A 16,713-nucleotide genomic window follows, 5' to 3' on the forward strand; every position below is an offset into this window, starting at 1 on the left:
CGAGATAAAAGCAGCAGAAGAAAAATGACAAAACATTCAGGCCCTGGGCCTGAATGAGGTCCCTCATCCCTGACCCAGGCCAATATCGCTAGCTCTCACTGGCAGAAGTTCTTCTGGACCTCAGACAGGCTACCTGATGTCAGGGGTTGGATCTGCAACCTTGTCTATGCAAAGTTCTGGAATCATAGAGTCGAAAGGCACCACGAAGATCATGCAGTCCAACCCACTACAATACAGGAATCTTTTGCCCAACGTGGGGCTCAAACCCACTACCCTGGGATTAAGAGTCTCGTGCTCTACTGACTTTCTACTGCTGTTGGCCACAGTCCCCTAGACTTGGGCTTGTCACACCTCAAATCAGAGCCAGAGCTGCAGCAATTCTCAAACCATCATTGTAACTCCATTAAGTCTTCCTGGTGACTCATAACTCCTATCACGGGACATCCATGGAACGCCGATGAAAGTTCAGTACAGCAACAGTTAACAAGGATTTGGTTTTTATCTTGGGCTAGAGCAACCCAACCTGGAGAGCTGTTTTGTTAGATAATTCACACCACAGGGATGCAGTGGAGTGTGACTAATCCTTGAAGGATGTGATTATCTCTTCAGAAGTGCATCCCAGGAAGCCCCTTGTTTTGTTATGCGAAATCTTTAGAACAGCCACATTTGATGCAACAGACAAACACACACAGACACCCCTCCAAAATTTAAATGGTTCAGAAAAAGGCTGAAATTTAACTTCACCCTCAGTTGAACTCATAGCGCATCATATATACCAATGTAAGGTATATCTGTTACATCATGTATATACACAGTGTTTTTTTTCTAAAAAAGAAAAATATTTAGGGGGTACTCTCATTTTCCTATTCATACTGAAATACTGCCCCTTAATGAGGCCAAACTTAGATTCACAAAATGTTTAGGGGTATGCATACCCACACGTTCTCCCAGAAAAAAAGCAGTACACACACACACACACTGTCAGAATAAGCAGAGTTCCTTGGGTTGTCTTTCATGCATTCCCACAGGGGATTGTAAAAATAATTGGAAACACACACACACACACACACTCAAATGATAAGTAAACAAATAAATAAAATGCTTTTTTTAAAAGATTGCGTATTTGATTGGGGGGAAAGGTGGAAATTGGATGGGCTACTAGTCTCCTTAAAAAGGCATGTTTGCAGTCTAGGGTACCTGTGGAACTAACCTATGGCAGCACTTAATTTCATTTCCCCAGCATGTCATTGCCTAATAGTATTTGCCTTTTATGTGATCTTTCATATGCCATCGGAGTGCCAACTCCAGGGAACAGAGCATTTTTGGCTCCTGAGCACAAGAGCATTCTGTGTGAGTGTCTGGAGGCGTTAAAGGATGGATGGCGGCTAACAGATTGAGGTTAAATCCAGACAAGACAGAAGTACTGTTTTGGGGGAGCAGGAGGCGGGCGGGTGTGGGGGACTCCCTGGTCCTGAATGGGGTAACTGGGCCCCTGAAGGACCAGGTGCACAGCCTGGGAGTCATTTTGGAGGAACAGGTCAATTCTGTCCATGGAGGCACAGGTCAATTCTGTATCCAGGACAGCTGTCTACCAGCTCCACCTGGTACGCAGGCTGAGACCCTACCTGCCCGCGGACTGCCTCACCAGAGTGGTGCATGCTTTGGTTATCTCCTGCTTGGACTACTGCAATGCACTCTACTTGGGGCTACCTTTGAAGGTGACCTGGAAACTACAACTAATCCAGAATGCGGCAGCTAGACTCATGCCTGGGAGTGGCGCCCAGACCACATCATACCGGTCTTGAAAGACCTACATTGGCTCCCACTACGTTTCCAAGCACAATTCAAAGTGTTGGTGCTGACCTTTAAAGCCCTAAACGGCCTCGGTCCAGTTTACCTGAAGGAGCGTCTCCACCCCCATCATTCTACCCAGACACTGAGGTCCAGCACCGAGGGCCTTCTGGCGGATCCCTCACTGCGAGAAGCCAAGTTACAGGGAACCTGGCAGAGGGCCTTCTTGGTAGTGGCACCCGCCCTGTGGAATGCCCTCCCACCAGATGTCAAAAAGAACAACAACTACCAGACTTTTAGAAGACATCTGAAGGCAGCCCTGTTTAGGGAAGCTTTTAATGTTTGATGCATTACTGTATTTTAATATTTTGTTGGAAACCACCCAGATGGGCGGGGTATAAATAATAAATCGTCGTCGTCATCCCCTCCTATGATTTCCAGCAACTGCATTCAGAAGCATTGCTGCCTCCAACTGTGGAGGTGTGGGACAGCCATCATGGTTAGTAGCCATTGATACCCATCTCCTCTATGAATTTGTCTAATCCTCTTTTAAAGCCATCCAAGTTGATGGAGGAATGAGTCGCATAGCTCACAGTTTAGCAACAGAGCTAGGGAGGGCTCACTATCTTACCTGCATTCAGGCTAGCAGCAAATCTATTTATTAAGATGGAGGATCAACTCTGTTGGGCAGCACTGAAGGGAGACTCTGTCTGGATATTGCCCAGATGAAGATGGCCATCTCCACCCACTTTTGGTTGCTCCCTATTGCCAGAGAAGATGAGCTTTCCAGTTAAGGAGAAAAGTCAAGGGCTCTTGCATAAAAAGGTAGGATTGGCTTAACTAGGTCAAGCCATAATGTGTGTCTTCCAAGCAAATACACAAACCTTCATAACGATGCACAGGACCCACACAGATGTACATGTATGTACATGAACACACACAAACACACACACACACACACACACACACACACACACACACACTGAAGCCACTAGCCAGGTCTGCTGTCGTCCTCCTGAGAAATGTGGGTCCCTCTTGGGATTTAGCATTCTTGTGAATTCTCTCATTCTCTGAGAAACTTTGCTCACTTCCCATCCACCCCATGCTATTTGTGAGGGTTGCCATAGTGATGGCTTGAGCATGGCTTCACCTTTTCCACCTCTATGTATTCTTGATGAAGGTCACGGCTGGGATATGCAACCTGAGGTCAGAGGTCTAACAGAGAGTGATAACTCATCAGGAGGTAGATGAGCTTACGGCAGAGTTTTACTTCCCTGGGAGATATAGCATTGTCAGGACAGAAGCAATGCAATCAGAGAGTGGAATATTTGAGACCATCTCCCTAAACTTCAAGCTCCAAATATTCTGACCACTGCATGGCTTGGACTGCCATGCACATGCGTCACTCAAGCATGTGTAAACAACAACAAGCATTTATATAGCGCCCTTCAAGCATTCACGTATGTCTTCTCCGAAATCCTTATATCAGCTTTGCAAAGTAGAAATACTATTATTATTTCTGTAAAGCGGTGGGGAGGGCCAATACAATAGCAGCAAGCCTAATATAGAGTCACTCAGTGAATTTCCATCTGGAGTGAGCAGTGAACCAGGGATTGCTGTGCTTGCAGATCATAGTCCTAGGCATTAATGGCCAGTGGCAATGTAGAATCACCACACCCATTCTCAAACCATAGGCCCCTTCTGAATTTGCATTTAGCATCAGTGCTGCATAGGGCACTACGGAATAAAAATACAAGGCAGCAGTTGGAAGGCAGAGAAGCCAGGATCTGGCAAATCAGTTGTTGGGCAAAGGAACCTGTCTTATACCAACTCAGACCATTGGTGCATCCTGTCTCAGCATTGAGGGACGCGGGTGGCGCTGTGGGTTAAACCACAGAGCCTAGGACTTGCCAATCAGAAGGTTAGCAGTTCGAATCCCCGTGACGGGGTGAGCTCCCGTTGCTCGGTCCCTGCTCCTGCCAACCTAGTAGTTCGAAAGCATGTCAAAGTGCAAGTAGATAAATAGGTACCACTCCGGCGGGAAGGTAAACTGTGTTTCTGTGCGCTGCTCTGGTTCGCCAGAAGCAGCTTAGTCATGCTGGCCACATGACCCGGAAGCTGTACGGAAGCTCCCTCAGCCAGTAAAGCGAGATGAGCGCTGCAACCCCAGAGTCATCCGCGACTGGACCTAATGGTCAGGGGTCCCTTTACCTTTTACCTTTATCTCAGCATTGTCTACCCTACACTGATAAGTTTCGGGCAAAGATCTGAAGCTGCCAGGGATCAAAGCTGGGACCTACTGCATGCAAAGCAGATATGCTTTACCACTGAACTACGCCCCCTTCCCCACGAAGAATCAGTCCCAGTTATCTGTTGCTACCCCCAAGCTGGCCTGCTAAGGCTACCTTTTTTTAGGTACGCTCACCAGTATTGCACAGGCTCAGGAAACAGGGACATGCTTGTGTATTTGAAATGAGCCAATTTTCACGCTGCGGCTGCTGCTTGAGATCCTTGCCTGGCTGCACACAATGTTGTGCACTGCTACTGTGTCGTACATTGCAGGAGACTCATGTCAGTCCATGGTTCATTTGGCCTGAAATAGCTCGCCCTGCAAGAGTATTGCTAGCCCAGAAATGGAAGCAGGAAGAAATTCTGCCGAAAGAAGAATGGCAGACAAAATTAATGGACTATGCAGAATTAGATAAAATGACAGGAAGGATTCGAAACCTATGGGTCCAGAGATTTACAGAAGATTAGAAGAAATATATGAACTATTTGAAGAGCAACTGTAATCAACAAATTACACTAGTAGGACTACAAGAAGTTTTGTAAGGAGAAATGTATGAAGCATTGCAAAGTAGAGAAAGAATAGAGATATTAGTTATGAGTTAAATGTAATTGTGGAAATAAGAAATGTATATTTAGTGAATAGATTGGAAATTTTTCAGATGTGATTGATGGAGGTAAAAAAATGGTATAAGATATGGAAGTATGTTTAATTACTGTTGAAAATGATACGTTGAAAAACTAATTTAAAAATTATATATAAAGAAATAGCTCACCCTGGCACAGTCTTTCTGGAGCAGGAAACAACAGAACCATAGAATTGTAGAGTTGCAAGAGACCCGATGGGACATGTAGTTCAACCCACCAGCAATGCAGGAATCACAGCTAAAATCAGTTGCTCTCCTAGCTCCAACAGGACAGAACTTACCCAGCGTTCTTAAGGAATCAGCACCCACCCTAAGGACAGAGACTCTTGAATTTGAAGGCGATGGCATCCAAAATGCAAAGCACTATCAGAACGTGAAGGAGATGCAGTTGGCGCACCAACCACAGCTGGAGAAAACTGCTTGATGACAAAGAGGCTACTAGAGCGCAGGAGTGGAGCACAGAACAGTCCCAAGCTGGGAATCTGGTGCTTTAGGGTGGCTGATACTTTAGGGTGGCTGATGCTTTAGGCTGGTGCTTTAGGGTGGCTCCACCTTGCTTCCAGATTAAAAAACATGGCGCTTCACCTAAGGACAGAATTTGCCGTCTGAAACAAGGTAGTACCAGGCACTTGGTTCTTGCCCTGCAGTGATTCTATTTTTTGCTTTTGTTTTTATTGCCCATGGAAGAAGTAACTCCATCCCTACAAAGGAGTACTTGCTTCGCTTCATTTACGACAATAAATAAGGAAATAATTTGTAGCTATGGAGTTCTCTATGTGTATTCTCTCTAGGCAGTTAGAGAGGGAAAGGTGGGGAATTTGTGTCCACGCAAGAGCATCTACCTGTGTGCACAGGAAAGTCAAGATTTGGGAAGGATGGAAACCTTGACAACTCTAATGTGTTGGCTACTGGCATGCAGACCCTGCAGGGGACCCCAGAGGGCAATGCAGTCTTCAGGATGAAAAGGCTTACCTAGCCATGCTTTCTATCAGACTTCCTCATTGGCCATGCTGGCTGGGGCTGGTGGGAATTGTCATTCAAAACATCTGGAGGGGGAACCAGGTCAGCAAAAGCTGCTGTAATGCATGATGGCCTTTGTAACATGGCTGTATTGATCACAGCTGTAGACCAGATCCCATGAACACTTCTCACTTCAAGGCTGGCTTGGTGGGGAACACACACCACACACTGACTTACGCTTCTTTTAAAGTACAGAAATTATTGCAATGATGCAAATTACCTTGGGTGCAATTCCCCAGGAATATTTCTCTGCAGAAATGAATGGGAGCCACGAAAGGGCCTGGAATGAGGGATATCCATCCTTCACTGTTGCCAAATGTGCTAAGGGCAAACACATCCAAAAATAATTTCAGCTGTGGGAGCCCTTTTTCAGTCTGTTGCAATGATGCTGCTGTATATATATTTTGAAGTGGCCAATTGAAATTAGATTTTAAACATGGGTTATAGAAATATACAGGAAAGCCAGAGAAATTTTTGCACATTTTGTTATTCTGAAACAACCTGTTTTCTTCTTCTTCTAACCTCCGGGTTGTGTTTAACTGAGCAGGAGATGTTGGAAATATTAGCACATGTAGAGGGAAAATAATTCAAAGCCTTTATGTTTGGGGACCAATTAATTATCAAAACCTCCAGTTTTGAGAAGAAAGATATTTAATCTCCTCTAATCCCTTGTGACTCTGACCTTTGACCTCTGCATCCTGACCTCTGGGTTCGGGGCTCCCATCCCGCAGGACATGACTAAATATAGACCCATTGTTTTACAAACAATAGTTTCATAAATCTTTGCAAGTGTAACACTGGAGCCCTTTGCCATCAGCATCGTCTCCATCTTCCCCTCTGGACCCTGAATATATTTCTGTGGGCATGAGCTACGAATTCTGCTTCTTTGTCTTCTAGCAATTCCAATCTGATTTAACGCATTGTTCCTGCTACCATATTAATTACTGGGAAAGTATATGTAGGGTTGTGTGTGAGAGAGAAAGAGAGTGTGTGTTTGTGTGTTGTCCTGTTTTTTGCCTTCACACTCGCTGGAGCCAGTTCCCGCTTCTGATCTGACAGCCGAAGAGCTTGGGAGGTAATTATACAGCTCTGCACGTGTCTTGCTTGCGGCATATGACACACCACATTATTGACACCAATTTTAATTACTTCTATTTATCTCTCCCTTCTACCTAATCCAAAGTTGACGTTAGTTACTTCAGCACAGGAGTTGTTGAATAGAGTGCAGTTCCCCTCAACCTACCGAGTGCCTGTTTCCCTAAATAAACCACTGGGGTTTTTTGAAACAAGAGGAAATCCTGTCTTCTTTTTTTTGTTTCCATGGAATGATGTGAAGAATGTAGAGTGCACATTTATGGTAGCCACCTAGTGGAATTTATTTTCTTCTGCATGACTTCCTGAGAATAGAGCACAGATACCTTGTGTGCATATGCTAGTCCGGGAATTTGTATGTCCCAGAGCTTTGTACAGGCTCTGATGCATGCCTGGGATTCATCCTCCTCTTGAGGAAGATGGGGCAGCTCAGTGCTCAAATCCCTCTATGATGGGGGAGTGAGAGGGATTTGTGGTTCTGAACTCCAGCTCCCATCATTCATGACAATAGGCCATGCTGGCTTGGGCTGTTGAGGATCAGAGGGCACCAGGTTAGCTAAACTTGCTTTTGGAGCATGGCATTTACCTCCTTCCCCATTGAAAGGTAGTAGGGAAGGTTTTGTTTCCATGATGGAATCCTCACACCCACAAATGGCCTCCTGCCTCTCACCCTGTGAATGTCTCTGTTCAAAATGTTGCAATTCCACATGGAAACAGAAAGCTCCCTCCTCTATCTCCACTTCCTGTTCCCCTCCCAGTTTTGATGCGCTGTAGCCCCTCTACTGAATTTTGTGGCTTCTTTTAGGTAAGGTAAAGGGACCCCTGACCATTAGGTCCAGTCGTGGCCGACTCTGAGGTTGCGGCGCTCATCTCGCTTTACTGGCTGAGGGAGCCGGCGTACAGCTTCCGGGTCATGTGGCCAGCATAACTAAGCCACTTCTGGCGAACCAGAGCAGTGCATGGAAATGCCGTTTACCTTCCCGCTGGAATGGTGCCTATTTATCTACTTGCACTTTGACGTGCTTTTGAACTGCTAGGTTGGCAGGGCAGGGACCGAGCAATGGGAGCTCACTCCGTCGCGGGGATTCGAACTGCCGACCTTCTGATCGGCAAGTCCTAGGTTCTGTGGTTTAACTCACAGTGCCAGCCACGTCCCTTGTGGCTTCTTTTAGGTGCTACAAAAACCATTTTGAGCACATCTCTGCCTAAGCTCTGAGGTGTGAATAGGTGAGCAGGCACTGAAAACAAGGCTCCTTCCCTATCCACACAAAGGTATCACTTGCAGGGGAAAAACAAGGTGAGACGTTTCCCCACTTTACCCCTTTCCACAGATTAAGACTCCTTTTGGCAGAGGCTACCTGGTGCCGATCCCAAGGAGAGGTGATCCAGGAGCAAGGATCATCCTCGCCCAGCACATGCAAGTGTAAAAACGAATTACCACGATGCAAGGAGCAAGGAGGAGAATATCAAGCCTTGCTTTAATTTAATATAGCACTGGATATTTCTATGCACTCCTTATTAACCACTGGATGAAACATTCTCTGTGGCTGAGACTGCGCTGACATTAATAATTCATCTTCGGTTTGTTCCGGACTGCAGAGTTCCTTCTTTGCCACTCCATAAGCAACTGGATATTTTAAGTAAATGCAGGGGGAGATTGTATATATGTACACACAGACACACAGAGACACACACAGAAACAGAAACACACACACACACAGAGAGAGAGAGAGAGAGAGAGAGAGAGAGAGAGAGAGAGAGAGAGAAATATCTACAAAATAAATAATCATAATAGCAGTATTCCAAAGCTCTTTTGCTTTTAGTTTTCCATAGCAAGCAAGGATTCCCTTGAGAACACATATGCCTGACCCTAAACTTTCCCCATTTTCCAAGTCAGTGCACTTGATGGGAACCTATCAGGCTTCCTCTCTTTGATTACATACCCTTTAGATCTTTAGTTGTGGAACTGTTGCCAATTTAGGGTTGGGTGAATTCATTTCATTGATGGAGCTTTTAAGATATTTGGTCCCTCGTTCTCTCCGCCTGCCCCATGCATCTTAAGTGGCTTGCAAAAGAATCGAGACCACACGCACAAGGTGTTGGGTCTAGGGGGCAGTCCACCGTTCATCTTTCCAAATATGCAAACACATTAGATTTCCTTCTGACCCAAGTTCTGGCGGGGGAGTGGAATTGTCCCTTTGGAAACAAAGCTCGAGTTCCAAGCTCTTCAAGTTCCCTCCCCCACCTTCAATTTTTAGCAAGCTAGTAAAAATCAATAGCCTTGTGTTCCCATCTGTAAGCCACCTGACATTCTATGAATGATCAATGGAGCTTACACAGGGACTCTCAAGAAAGCAGGCCAGAACACCACAACATTACAGTTTTTATCTTCTGTTGCTTCAGAATCATCCCTTCCATGATTGCATGGTTTCTTCTTCATTTAGAGAGCATTAATGAATTCCAGGATGTAGCAGAGTGATTATCGTCAGAAAGTAGCTTTCGTAGCATTCAGGGAATTTGTGGGAAAGTATTTATTTTTTAATGCAATGAAACTTTATGCTGTGGAATCCATTCTCTGAAGCGGAAAACAGTGCAGCTTGCTCCATATTGCATTGCTAAATATCAGCTTGAAAATATCAGTTTACGTTGCTAAAGATCAAGTCTGGACAATACCTGAAATTTACCAGTCTGGTATGGAATTGAAGTGGATTGTACAGAGTTCAGGTCATAACAATGTAACAAAATGCTTGGGTGTGTTTTACCAATGGACATCCAGGTCACTCAGTGACTTCCATTTGCCACAATTTTATCAACTCAACTTTATGCATGTAAACACAGCAGTTCTTGGCTATTGGAAAGCCATTTTTGTAGCTCATTGCAACAAAGCAATCAGCGGTGCAAAGGTTTCAACAGAGTAATTGAGCGAGGAAATAGCAAGAAGCTGGTCTCTTCTCTCTAAGAGAAGGCTGAAGGAAGAAATGGAACCTTTTCAAAGCCCCCAAAGTGAACCTTTATTATTGTCACTTCCTCAAGCCATGTTAAACTCTGAAAGGGGTCTTTTCAAGATGCGCAAAAGCACCAGAGATCACTCCTCTTCTTCTTTTTAGCTATAAGCAGACTGCCATCTGCCACCACAATCCTCAACCCATAATCTCTGAGCCAGACCAAGCTTTCTTTCACATTGGCTCAAGCTGAGCTCGCTGCAGAATGAGCGTGAGGGGAAGGAACACAAAGCCTGACGTGTCACAGAGGGGCACAACTTAACTTGTCTGCCTCGTCCTTTGCCAAAATCATTTCCTTCCACTGTGCATGCCTAGCATGGTTCAGTGTAGAAACAGTACATAAAAACTTGTGTATGCGCGAGTGGGTGGAGGGGACGGCATGCACACACCACATAACAGACAGACAGATCATGCAATAAAAAGGTAAAATTATTATTACAATTATATTTATTTATTTATTTCTCGCTTTTACCCCAGGCTGGGACTCAAGGTGACTTAAACCAATTGAAACAATAGAGATAAAATACAAATAAATAAATAAATAAATATAAAAGATAATTGCTGAAAAGTAAGTAATAGAATTAAAAACAATATAAACAACAAATATATTAAAATACAGATAAGAAAAAGAGCAGAGCACTATAAACAAACCCTTTCCTTTTCAACAAAAAACAAAAGCAAAAGCCCGTTCCCCAACGTTTGTTGGAATAAAACAGTCTTCACCTAGAAAATTACATGGAATTATCAGGATGTGGCCAATGGCCATGAAGACTATGTGTGGATACAGAAATGTTTCTGAATACCGGCTGCTGGAAACCAGTGGCGTAGCGTGGGGGGTGCAGGGGGGGCCAGCCGCACCGGGCGCAACATCTGGGGATTAGGGTTAGGGGGCGCAAATCCACGGGTTAGGGGGCGCAAATCCACAGGTTAGGGGGCGCAAATTACTTGCTTTGCCCCGGGTGCTGACAACCCACGCTACGCCACTGCTGGAAACTACAGGAGGAGAGAGGGCTCTTGTGCTTGGACCCTGTTTGCAGGTTTCCCACAAGCATCTGAATGGCCACTGGATGGGTCATTGGCCTCATCCAGCAGGCTTTTCTTATGTTCTTATGTCCTTATGTCCTTATCTGTTTTCACATTGGTTCAAGGACTCGAGGAGAAAGGAAGAAAAATATACAGTGGCACTTTGGAGCATTCATTGACCGCGCATTTGACACATGGCCAGCCCATAGAATTGGTCTCTTCCCTTAATCCTCCTCTCACCCTACAAATGGCAATTGCTGTATCCACCACCCGTGCCAAGAACAGCTGCTAAACTCTGTGCCTTTGATGAATGCTGTGCATTTGCTGCTCCCCCCTTGGGGTCAGGGAACATGGGAAGTACGAAAAAAAGAATTTACTTTGAGCTATTTCTTGGGAGCCATCCCCACTCCTCCCCCCACCCCCAATTAAAGAAACATGTTTAGAACACATTACTTGTTGGGTGTTTGCTACTTCCTTTTATTTTTCAATGAGAAGGAAACCATCCCTCCCCAAACCCAAGTGCATAAACCAGTGTTTGGGGGGATTCGCACCTGCTCAGAAAGGAAAAAAGGGCACACAGTGGAGCAAATCTGGTTTCATGCCATGAACCTTTAATTTGCTGCATCCCTAGAAGGATGGCAGAGTGCCAAGGAGCAGCGTTCTGACAATAAGCCTTACCCTGAGATCAGAGGAAAACCTTCAGATCTTCACCGCAGACTCCCAAAATGGCATTACTCATGCTTTTAAGATCCTAGGACGTCCCGGACATCCAATTTCACCTCTCCAATATGGTGCTCCCATGAAAAACAGAAAACACACAAAAGCTATTGACTTCTGCGGAACGGAGCCAATTTAAGCTAGCTGAGGAGTTGACTCGGAGCCTCATCTTAGAGGTGGATCCAAAAATAGGAGCGGGGAGGAGGGGATAAGATATAGGGGGTAAGAGGGCAGGGGATGTCACACACGAAACTCCCAAAGAAAAGTGAGGAGCGGCTGATTGTTCCTATTTTATGACACAGTTGAAGGAAGGCATGTTGAGGGGGACAAACAGACGGAGCCTAGTGCTTTGAAATGAACGCTGTGTATTTTCAGCACCTATTGAATACGTTCCCTTTTCTGCCTGTATTCAAATTCAATCTGAACATTGTTTTAATATGTGAAAAACATTTTGTGTTTTTATACATGAAAAACATGTGTTTTTATTGTTGATGCTTTCGTCGTTGAATCACTTCAAGGCACTTCATGGGAAACAATGAAATCAATCAATAGAAGTGGATAGAGCAATGGGATGCCCACAGAATATTCCCTGGTACCCACAGGATTCCCCCCCCCCCATGAAACCGGGCTTTATGGTACCCAATAAAGTAGGTTGCAGGGTGGGTGGGTGGGAGAGTCCCTGATCTGCAGATGGGCCCAAAGAGGCTAGCAATCACGGGCGCAGAGGCATGGGCATTGGCCCCCACCCCAATGTGTCTGGCTGTGCCAAGTCAGCCTCAGGAGGTGGTAGACCATGGGTAGGCAACCTAAGGCCCATGGACCGCATCCGGCCCAATTGCTTCTCAATCCGGCCCATGGACGGTCCAGGAGTCAGTGTGTTTTTACATGGGTAGAATGTGTGCCTTTATTTAAAATGCACCTCTGGGTTGTTTGTGGGGCATAGGAATTCATTCATTCTCACCCCACACCACCCCCCAAAAAATATAGTCTGGCCCTCCACATGGTCTGAGGGACGGTGGACTGGCCCACAGCTGAAAAAGTTTGCTGACCCCTGTCTGGTAGACTATCCTTCCTTGGAGGTTTTTAAGCAGAAGTTGGATGGTTGTCATGGATGCTTAGCTGAGATTCCTGCTCTTTCCGGCTCTACAATTCTATGATTCACATGTTTAGTGTGAAGGTTGGCTAAAAAGTTCCAAGCATGTTTCCTTGAATGTTCTCATAAGCCTCCTTGCAACTGGAAATCTAACAAGTGACCCTGATAACCAACGTGGATTGTGCTACCAGCTTCAGTGGGGCTTTCTTCAAAGTAAGATGCATAGGACTGAAGCCTAAAAACCTATGAAGCAACACACACACACACACACACACACACAGATTGAATAGTCATCTGTAAAAGGAAAATTTGCTAAGGGCAGTTTCCACAAATACAGAATACTTCTAAAATACCAAACATTAATAAACCCATCAATAATAAATGCACCCATCTCAAATAAGCAATGACCAAAACATAACAGAACCAAACAGAAAAATGGCCCAAGCCATCTGCAGCATTGTAAATGTTTGTGCAAACCTGTGCTAGATTTTCTCACTTGCTCATGGTCACAAATTTTCTCATCCCCTGCCAGGAGCGCCAACTTACCCCTTACGTTGAGGGGGCACAGTCACATGACGCGTCACAAGATGTTGCCTGGCATGTGCCAGGCAGAAGACATGTGGAGGGCGATCTCCATGCTTGTTCATCCCAGCCGCAGCCCAAGGGGCCAGGTTACGACTGGGACGAGTGAAGCAAAGATTGCCTGCGCTCATCCCAGTTGCATGGAGTCTGGGACAAGCGCAGGCAGTTTTTGCTTCACTGGGGCTGGGGCGCACGGTGGCGGTGGGTGGCAGCCTTCTCAATATTGGGGGGTGCTGCCCCCTGCCAAAAAATATTAGGGGAGCTGAAGCCCCCCCTGTCCCATCCCATGCCCCATAAAGTCCATATGGATTTTGCATTCCAATGGAACATTCTTTTTCTCATGGATTCATTCATTAGCAATGCTTCTGCAATGTCCATCAAAGAACTGGCCGAAAGGAAAGGATGGATCAGAGATATGTCTGATGTACATGGGCTCTCCCAGAACATCTATTCTCTGCCTGTATTGGCTGCTTTGTTCCATGTACCATGTTTTAGGTATTTACAGAAAGCTCAGCAGAGCTTGGGACGCAGGTGGCGCTGTGGGTTAAAGCCTCAGTGCCTAGGACTTGCCGATCGAAAGGTCGGCGGTTCGAATCCCTGCGGCGGGGTGCGCTCCCGCTGCTCGGTCCCAGCGCCTGCCAACCTAGCAGTTCGAAAGCACCTCCGGGTGCAAGTAGATAAATAGGGACCGCTTACCAGCGGGAAGGTAAACGGCGTTTCCGTGTGCGGCTCTGGCTCGCCAGATGCAGCTTTGTCACGCTGGCCACGTGACCCGGAAGTGTCTCCGGACAGCGCTGGCCCCTGGCCTCTTGAGTGAGATGGGCGCACAACCCCAGAGTCTGTCAAGACTGGCCCGTACGGGCAGGGGTACCTTTACCTTTACCTTTACAGCAGAGCTTTCCCAATCTCATAGGCAGGTTTTATGATGGGGGAAGCTTGCAATCACCCAGAAGGCATAAATCCACATTCACACAGACGGGTCATTTGAAGCCATCAAGCACACCAAGGAAAAGAGAGAAACCATTTAAGAGACAAAAGGGGACTTTCAGAGTCTTGATGGCTCGGCCATCTGCACACAAAAGGCAGAAGCTGCCTGAAACTGCGATCTACTATTCACAGTCGAAACTCAATCTTACAAGATGACAAAGCGAAGGAACTGTTTTTGCCATGTGGTATATTTGTAGCTCCAGCAAGCAAAGGTCTCATACAGACTGGCAGATATTACCTCGGCGGTTCATATTTGGCTTTGTGGTGGTGCAAAGCTTCTTGCCCTGATCTCAGCAACACTGGCGGAAGTGTCAGGGTTTATTGTTGTTGGCATACGTCTGTCTTGAGAAACATCACCTCCGGGGGTGAAGGCAAACTGCTGGGGAAACACAGCGCCTGCTGTGGTTGCAGAGGCTGGGAACCCATATCTGCTGCCTCCTCTGCTGTTTTTGCTGCATCAGCAGCACTGAAGTGACCTCTCCAGGGTGGGCAATGTGTACAGAGGTCCTGGGCTGCCCAGACGACAAGACCCCTCTTGGCCTGACTGATATGGTCCAAAGGAAATTGGGGCAAGTAGAGCAATACACTTAGAACCAGCTTGGCTGCAGGAGTTGCCGGAATAACAGTGATGATGATGATACAGTCTTACATTGGATTACATATGCTTCAGGTTACATATGCTTCAGGTTACAGACTCTGTTAACCCAGAAATATTACCTCAGGTTAAGAACTTTGCTTCAGGATGAGAACAGAAATCGTGCTGCGGCAGCAGCAGGAGGCCCCATTAGCTAAAGTGACTGGACTCAGTATTGTCCCAGGTAGGGCCTGGGTGGTGGCAGCGAGAAATAAAGTGGTGGCACAGGGATCAATAGACGGTGAAACGTCCGGGGACCCTCTGTGATCGCCACACCTGCCTCCCAAAGTTTTTATTCAAGTTGAGACCCCTGAACCAAAGGATCGCCTGCTTTCACCCTCTGCTCTGATACCATAGTCTTGTGCTTGCTTTCTGAGGGAATGGAGATTTCAGAAAAATGGCTGCCCTACCAGCAACCTGAAGGGGTACTGTCCTGGAAGAGTCTTGCTACTTGGCATCATCAAATCGGCACCAAGGGCAAGGCCTAAGCTGAGGTGAGAGAGTGAACTCAGTAACCTGAGAGCAAGCATGTTTTTTAAAATGCCAACCTTGTTTTATCATGTGTTCGCTTTCCATCCATCCATCCGTCCTCCTCTCTCTCTCTCTCTCTCTCTCTCTCTCTCTCTCTCTCTCTCCCTCTCTCAATACGTTCAAGAGCTTTTTGCTTACTGACATTTTTAAAAGTGATGATACACAGGAGGGAGACCGAGACAACCCTTTCGAAAGAGCATCAGCTGTGAGCTTTACCTGTCCAGCAGAAACACATTGCCCCTTGGAGACGATCGTCTCTCTCTCTCTCTCTGACTGCTGGAGAGAGGAAGTCGGGCAATGACACATCCTTGTATAAATACCTTCCAGATCCAGTAAGAAGAAAACAATGTGGCCGGCCGTGCATATCGGTATAAGACAGGCTAGCAAAATGGCTGTGGCAACAGGAAAGTCTCTCCATTTCAGCAGTCCCCTTGTGTTTCTCATTCCCCGCTTCCCCCAAATCAGGTCACATCTAACACACACATAAAGCACATGGCTCCCCGTAAATAATCCTGGGAACTGTATTTTGTTAAGGATACTGGGAATTGTAGCTCTTTGCCACATAAGCTGAAGTTTCCAGGACTGTCTGGAGGAAGCCAGATGCTCTGCATGTATAGTATGGACGCAATCTTGGTTCTCCACCTTTGCACATCAGTTCAACTTCATTTTGGTGTGAACTGCTCCTAGTGAAACCATTTTTAGATGCGATTTTGCCTGACATAATCATTTCTGCAAAGCAATTCCCCCCACATAATGTATTTTTGCATGTTATTTTCTACAAACTTATGCACACTTTACTCTAATGTGTACATTTTGCGTACGTCACTTGACTGGAGAACTGCGCTGCAAAATTCAGAGAGGGGTAAACTTTTCACATTGCAGACCTTTCACATTTCAAATCCCTTTCCTTTGTTTGTTTTGAAAGGTGAGAGAAATGCCAAATACATTGTAATGCAATCTCTAACTATGTGTTTTACTAGTTTATTTTCCAAGACTATAGTGGTTCTGGTGTGATATCCTAACTGGGAATGAAGGTTGTCTGTCTGTCTGTCTGTCTGTCTGTCTGTCTGTCTGTCGTCTGTCTCTCTCTCTCTCTCTCTGTGTGTACATAGACTTATACTTGAGGCCCATTCCTTCTCACAGTGGGTGACAGTGATTGCTTACTAAGAAGCAATCCTGTGCACTCCTATCTTGAAAGTAAGCCTCATTGAACACAGTGAGAATGGCTTCTGGAGTAAACAGACACAGGTTTGCCGGTTTGTCTGTTTGTTTAGGACAGTTTTACACACACTTGCCTAGAAGTAAGTC

This window comes from Podarcis gaigeae, assembly GCF_964106915.1.
Source record: "Podarcis gaigeae genome assembly, chromosome: 11".
Classification (NCBI taxonomy): domain Eukaryota; kingdom Metazoa; phylum Chordata; class Lepidosauria; order Squamata; family Lacertidae; genus Podarcis; species Podarcis gaigeae.